Below are 6,000 nucleotides of genomic sequence, written 5' to 3' on the forward strand. Positions count from 1 at the left end.
ACTAACTGATAATTTGAAGTGTGCTGGGATCACATGGTCTTGGGTATAATTGATTGAGGATCTTTACTTTTTCATGTAATAGCTGGGAATGAAGTTTAAAACAAAAATAATTATTTGGCGTTGTAACATCATTAACCAATTAATCAATAAACATTTATAAAGCATCTACTATGTACCCAGCATGTGATAAGCAATGGGGAATCAAAAAGAAGGGAAACCCACAAATATCCTCTTAACTTCAGAATTATTTTGTGATTGATAACAAATAGTCAGATGGTTTAAATGAAATGCTTAATGTGATATAGCTCTAACATGCAGACCCAAAGCTTTAAAGCTGGTCTTCTTATCCCAGGTATATTCTTCCCATTCCCTGCCCCCACGCCCCCCCCCTCCCCCGCTCCCGCCACTACTATCCTATAACAGTGAGTTTTAGTTTACTTGGTCAAAGAGCACATTGAAACATTGGTAAGACTAAATTATTTTAAGGGGGGATGTGTTCAAGTGGAGGAGAGGTCAGGTAGCCCTGTTGGTGGTTATAATATTAATAATGATTTCTTTCTTTCTTTCTTCCTTCCTTTTCTTTATTTTTTAAAGCAATCAGGGTTAAGTGACTTGCTTAGGGCCACATAACTAATAAGTGTCTGATACTGGATTTAAACTCAGGTAATCCTTACTTGAGGCTTGGTGCTATATCCACTGTACCACATCGCTGCTTTTGAAATTTCAAATCATTTTTCAAAAGACATCTGAGGTAGCTCTCAAGAATAGTTTCATTGAGGTAGCAAAATAGAAGACATAAATATTCCTCTCAATGTTCTAGCACCACCCTCCACAACACATGCTTCTTTGTTGCTAACAGGTTCTTTCTCCTTTCTATCTGCCACCTGCTTAGATTAATGTCAGTTTACAATGGAACAGAAGAGAAGAGAAAAGATTATTTCTGCTATTGTACTGATGGGACTGGCCATTGTGTTCTCAAACAAAACCACACCAAACATTCATCTTGTAGATAAAACAAATGGTTGACTGCCTATGTGCTTCACTTTTTATATTTTATTGTACCTAAACACAACAGAGTAAAGCCCTGTCCCTTTGATTTTAAGAAGGCATTAGTTGATTAGGACAGACCATCCCTACTGAGAAATGTTTTACTGCAGCAGAGAATGACCAATTTGGGCAAGTCAAAAAGCACAAGGACAACTCAATGTATTCTAACCAACTCTATGCTGTCATCAGAACTGTTATTAAATCAAATTATAGTTATTGATGTTTTCTCTCTTAATGTCATGGATTGTAACAAATTTCTTTTTTATGTACAATTTGATCAGAGTAATAGTCCTTACATTTTAAGGAATGGTCGTACTTGAAGTAGGGATCAATAAAGAGGATTTTATAGATTTTTTTGAGACATGAATGGTATGTAGCCTGAAGTATCTTCTGTGGCTCATTCTAAGCAAATATAAATAAGTTTTCTTGGCTAAGTAGGTAAAGAATTGTGAACCCACTTAGCACAAGAAAGGATGATTTAGATAGTAAGTCAAAAAAGAACTTTGGATTTTATTTGCTTCTCAAACTTTGTAAGAGAAGCCACTATTTAATTAGAAGATTCAATATTTTCTAAGAAAAAGCTGTCTGTGGATGTTGCTCTTCTGTTTAGACTTTATGGAGTTATAATAAAAATGCTGCATTAAATGGCTCAACCATGAGCTTAAACATATTTCTTTGGTAACAAAGTTAATATATCCTTACTGACCCAGTCATGGCTTCTAATAACACAACTTATTCACCATAAATGAAAACAGTGCTTTAACATTTTAAAAGTACTCTAACACATATTATCTCATTTGGTCCCCTAGTTATTATTATATAGCACTTTTTATTATTATAAAAGAGAATTTACATATAACTATGCTGACAATTGATTTTCTGACACCAAAAAACCCCAACAAAATTACTCTTGCACAAGTAACATAGCATTCCTGAGCAGTTGTTTCTCATCTGTAAAAAAAGCTGTTAGATTAGATAAGGTTTTCTGAACTTGGGGTGCATAAACTTGTTTATTTTTTAATTACAACAACCATATTTCAATACATTGGTATCCTTTCTTTTTTCCCAATTTTTATATGAAAACATAGTTTTCAACATTCATTTTTATAAGATTTTGAGTTGCAAATTTTTTCCCTTTCTCCTTTCCCTCCCCACTCCACAAGATAGGAACCAATTTGATATAGGTCATATATATGTGAGAAATTATTGTAAAGTATTGCTTCCTCAGGACACAAAACCTGTGGAAACCCCTTTCTCCTGAGGTGTAGCAACAGGGAGGATCAAGAAAGCCCCACTCAGTCTTCAGTCAATCAGTATAGAGCCGGGACAGAGGTGCAGATCACAAAGTAGGGATGTAAGACAAATTAGCAGAACCAGCTCCTAGAATTGACCTGGCATAGACCTCTAGCCTAAACCGCACATGGTTAATAGTCTTATTAATATTAACTCACACACCCCTAGGAAGAAATTTTATATTATAAAGAGACATGTGATGTATGAAGAGGGAGTATTGAATATGGAGGGTGAATTCATGAAGTAGGATGGACACAAAGATTGTGACTCTCTAGTACTCAACCATGAGGAATGAGGGGAGGGACCTTGAGATAAGGACTAGGAAATAAATGCCTGCTGAGGTGGGCAGCAGTCATGACACTTCTCTGAGGTGTCTGCCCTCTCTGCAGACCTTAAATAAAGCTTCTTTTGCTCACTACTTCTGGTCAGTGGTCCCAAGGATCATTGTAGGTGCATTTATCTCACATATGTATAATCATGTTAAACATATTTCCACATTAGTCATGTTATGAAAGAAAAATGAGAACAAGAGGGAAAAACCTCAAGAAAGAAAAAAAGAAACAAAAAAGGAAAATAATATGGTTCAATCTTCATTCAGTTTCCACAGTTGTTTGTTTTTTTCCATAGTGAGTCCTTTGGATTGGTCTTGGATCATTGTATTACTGAGAAGAGCCCAGTCTATAAAAACTAATCATCACACAATGTTGTTGTTACTGTGTACAATGTTCTCTTGGTTCTGCTCACTTTATTTTGCATCAGTTCACTTAAATCTTTCCATGTTTTCTTCTGAAATATTCCTGTTCATCATTTCTTATAGCACCATAGTATTCCATTACATTCATATACCAGAACTTGTTCAGCCATTTCCCAATTTGTGGGTATCCCCTCAATTTCCAATTCTTTCCCAGTTGGTTTCCTTTCTAATCCTATGTATTATATTTTATGAATTTAAGAACATTATTCTGAGAAGGGATTCACCAGTCTTCCAAAAGAGTCTTTAAAATGGAAAGAAGTTAAGGACTCTTGGACTAGATAGTCTCTGAGGTCTTTTCCAAGGAGAAGGGAAGGGAAAAGAATAAGTATTTAGTGAGCACGTACTATGTGCCAGGCTACATATGTTATCTCATTTGATCCTGACAACAACCTTGTGAGATAGTTATTATCATTTCCCAGATTTTATAGATAAGAAAACTGGGGCAAACAGAGGTTAAGTGATTTTCTCAGGGTTGCACAATTGGTAAATGTCTGAGGCCAAATTTGAACTCATCCTCCTTAGTCCAGACCCAATGGTTTGCTATTTTCCATTGGACTATTAGTTTCCTTAACATCTTCTGGCTCAATATCCATTATACTATGATCTTACTTAAAATTATTGCAATAATCCAAGTTAGCTATTAAGGCATGATGGGGGTTGAAGTTTTGACTGAGTAGAATGATTATTTTAAGGCTTTAAGGATCTGACTTCTACCATCCCTGTGACATTACTAGGTAACTTGGACAGTTGTGAAGTTAAAAAATGCACCATCCTTCAAGTAGCCCAGTAATGAGTCTCTCACACTTAGCTTGCCTATGCTTCACATGACAATTGTAGAGTCTATTTTAGAAACCATGATTGAAACCTTTCTAGCTTGTTAGGACCAGGCAGTATATACTGTACAGACATATCTCTGAGACATGATGAGGCAGGACTTTAGTAAAAGATTCTTATTAACTGATTTCCAAAGTACTTGACTAAAGTATTGTGCCAAACACTGGTCAGAATTCCCCACTAAGTCCCATCTGAAAAATTAGGATGCATCCCAAATGCTGGATCCATAGATAGAAAGAATGACACAAAGGCTATACAGTAGAAGAAATTTAGTTATGCAGAAATATATATGTACAATAATAAGAGCAACAGAGACACTATAATACATACCATCTTGCAAGACTGGATTTTTAAGATGCATAGCCCTTTTGACCAATGCAATAAAACAATAAACATTTATTGAGTACCTACTTTCTGTCTGACAGTGTATTAAATAATAGAGATTTAAAACAAACAAATGATAGTATCTGCCTTAAAAGACCTTATTATATACTGGGGAAGACAACATGTACAAAAATATATAAAAAGAAAATTATGTCCCAGAGCAAAAGGAAATAATTATCAGAGGGAAGGTAATAGAATTAAGAGGTGTTGGGAAAGGTTTCCCATAAAAAGTGGGATTTTAGGGGCAGCTAGGTGGTGCAATGGATAAAGCACCAGCCCTGGATTCAGGAGGAACTGAGTTCAAATCCAGCCACAGACACTTGACATTTACCAGCTGTATGACCTTGTGCAAGTGACTTAACCCTTATTGTCCCCCTGCCCCTAGTGAGATTTTAGTTAGGACTTATAGAAAGCCAGAGAAGTAAGTAGGTAGAGTTGAGAAGGGAAAACATTCCAGGCATGGAAGACATGTAGACAAAATGCCTGAAGCTGAGAGTATAATATACAGTCAGGAGGCTTCTTTATTGAACAGTATTTATTGGGGAGTAAGGTGTAAGAAGACTGGGAAGGTAGGAAGGGGCTAGACTGTTGGCTTTGAATACCAAACAGAGCATTTTATATTTAAACCTGGAGGTTATAAGGAGCCACTGGAGTTTATTGAGTAGTCGGTGACATGGTTGACATATACTTTCAGAAAATCACTTTTGTGGCTGAATGGAAGATAGTGGGGATAGATGACACAGTCAGACACACTAGCAGGCTATTATAATAACCCAGGTGTGAGGTTATGAGAGTCTACACTAGAATGATAGCAGTGTCAGAGGCTAGAATGGGGCATATTTGAGAAATGTTGGAGAAGTGAAATGAAAAGGCCTTGGCAACAGATTGGCTATAGAGAGTGTGAAGGAGAGTGAAGAATTGAATGTAACTCCTAGGTTGTGACCCTGAGGGACCAGGAAGATAGTGTTGCTATTTACAACAATAGGGGAGGTAGGAATGGGTGATGGTTAAAGGGGAAAGATAATGATTTCTGTTTTGGACATAGTTATTTTAAGATGTCTATAGTACATCACTCTTTACAGATTATATGATGGTAACCATAGAAGATCCTAGAGAATCAACTAAAAAGCTATTTGAAATTATCAACAACTTTAACAAAGTTGAAGGATAGAAAATAAACCCACAGAAATTATCAGCATTTCTATATATTACCAACAAAGTCCCACCACAGATAGAAAGAGAAATTCCATTTAAAATACCTGTGGACAATATAAAATACGTGGCGATCTACTTTCCAAGACAAACCCAAGAACTTTATGATCAGAAGTATAAAACACTTTTTACATAAAGCCCGATCTAAACAATTGGAAAAATATTAATCGCTCATGGGTAGAACAAGCCAATATAATAAAAATGACAATCATACCTATTTCTTTAGTGCTATACCAAGCAAATTATTAAAATATTTTATATATCTAGAAAAAATAATATCAATTATCTGGAAAAACAAAAGTTCAAGTATAGCATGGGAATCAGTGAAAAATAATATATGGTAGAGGGTGATCTAGCAGTATCATATCTCAAACTATATTATGAAGCAGTAATTATCAAAACAATCTGGTACTGGCTAAGAAATAGGTGGATCAATGAAATAAAATAAGTAAAAATTACACTATTCTAAATGGCTA

This window comes from Dromiciops gliroides, chromosome 2 (assembly GCF_019393635.1).
Source record: "Dromiciops gliroides isolate mDroGli1 chromosome 2, mDroGli1.pri, whole genome shotgun sequence".
NCBI classification, from domain to species: domain Eukaryota; kingdom Metazoa; phylum Chordata; class Mammalia; order Microbiotheria; family Microbiotheriidae; genus Dromiciops; species Dromiciops gliroides.